The 1,995-nt window shown below is 39.4% G+C and overlaps 1 protein-coding gene across 1 annotated transcript in view; it reads left to right on the top strand.

Moving 5' to 3' along the window:
• The window catches only part of PPP1R3F (protein phosphatase 1 regulatory subunit 3F), a 17,782-nt gene that overhangs the window by 13,933 nt on the left and 1,854 nt on the right, over positions 1–1,995 (top strand). The gene's annotated exons all lie outside the window — the stretch shown is intronic.

A 1,995-nucleotide genomic window follows, 5' to 3' on the forward strand; every position in this document is an offset into this window, starting at 1 on the left:
AGGCTAGTATAATGAACTCCCAAAGGCCCATCACCCAGGTTCAACAAATTTCAGCACTTGTCAGATACCTACTTTTTCCTTACTCCCCCCTCCCCCATTTCCTATGGAATTATTTTGGAAAAACTCCAGGCATTATCTCATCCATAAGAACTTCAGTTTGTATCTCAGAAAATTAAACACTCATCAAAACACACACGCGCGCGCGCATCTGCTGCAATATCATGCCTCGGGAAATTAACAGTCAGTCCTTCATATCATGAAATATTTAATCAGCGTTCAAATTTCCTTATCTCATAGGTGTTGTAGGACTCAAACTAGGTCAACACATTGCATTTAGTTGATGGGTCTTTTTTTTTTTTTAATGTTTTATTTATTTCTAGGAGAGAGAGAGAGAGAGACAGCGTGAGCAGGGGAGGGTCAGAGAGAGAGGGAGTCAGACTCTGACTCTGAAACAGGCTCCAGGCTCTGAGCTGGCAGTCAGCACAGAGCCCGACGTGGGGCTCGAACCCACAAACCGCGAGATCATGACCTAAGCGAAAGTCGGACGCTTAACCGACTAAGCCACCCAGGCGCCCCTTGATGGCTCTTTTTAGATTTTTAAATCTCCCCCACTTTTCTGGCAATTTGTTTGTTGGAGAAACCTTGTTTGTCCTTTAGAGTTTCCCACAGTCTGGTTTTGGATGACTGTATCCATGTGGAAACACCTTTCTTACTCTATTTATTAATTTATTAATTCCATTTAATTGATGTGCTCTATTAAATTGAATTAATGTATTTAACTATCAATTTTGTTCAATTGATTTATTAAATACAATCTATTATTATTAAACTCATTTAACTAGAATTGGCCCTATTTAATTCTCTTATTCCCATTTCATTTATTAATTGGAAGTCTTCTCTAAAATAAAACTTTCTTGTATCAGCCATTTGGCTACCTTGAGGGTATATAGTTTGTACTGAAAAAGCTGTATAAATACTTCACTTTTTCCCTCTTATTTACCAGTTTTCAGAAGAAATGAACTTTTCCAAGGGTGATCAATTAAAGGATTTTTGGTTTTGGTGTATTATTAACTCATGAATTTTAAACATATTTGATAAATTTTAATACATTGCATTTATTTGTTTTGATGCTTGAATTGAACTATTTCTGGTCAGTGTGAACTTACTTACATTGGTTCCAGATTCCTTGTGAACCCACTCCCTATCCTTTGAATACTTCCTCACACAGTGGAATGACAATATGTCCTAGACTCATCTTGGGCTTTCCCTGCCTGAAACCTGGAAGCAGCCATTTATTTTTTTAAAAAAGCTCTGGTTCTTTTTAGTGGAGAATGGCATTTAGAAATCAAGATCTGGGTGCTAGATGTTTTTGTTGCTGCTAGATTGGTCATTGTTTCTAGGCCTTGTCAAAATAAATTTGTTTTAATTTTTTTAAACATTTATTCGGCTTTGAGAGACAGAGAGAGACAGAGTGCGAGTGAGGGGAGGGGCAGAGAGGGAGACACAGAATCCAAAACAGGTTCCAGGCTCTGAGCTGTCAGCATAGAGCCCATTGTGGGACTCAAACCCACAAACCACGAGATCATGACCTGAGCCGAAGTTGGACACTTAACCGACTGAGCCTCCCAGGTGCCTCAAAATAAATTTGCTTTAAAAGAGAAAACACTTGAACTCATATGGATATTCTGTATATGTTTTGGACACAAACCAACAGTATTTACTGAGAGCCATTCACCAAATATTGGTGCCCACTGAATTCCTTAGCTTTACAATCTGCAAGAAGTCCCTTTTCACTCCATTTGATTGTGTTATTTTAATACAGATGACATAGGTTTTTGAGTTTGGAGAATTATAGAGGGCTCTTTAAGGAGTGTTTATTTGGAAACACCTGTGGGGCTGGGTGTGGGCTGTCACCAGCTCTCACTGTTTCTGCTTGTCCCAACCCCTCCTGTACCTCTTTCCTTTCCCTTTCTTTCCCCTCCCCCCTTGCCCCCC

Source organism: Crocuta crocuta, unplaced genomic scaffold (assembly GCF_008692635.1).
Source record: "Crocuta crocuta isolate KB4526 unplaced genomic scaffold, BGI_CrCroc_1.0 scaffold943, whole genome shotgun sequence".
Taxonomy (NCBI): domain Eukaryota; kingdom Metazoa; phylum Chordata; class Mammalia; order Carnivora; family Hyaenidae; genus Crocuta; species Crocuta crocuta.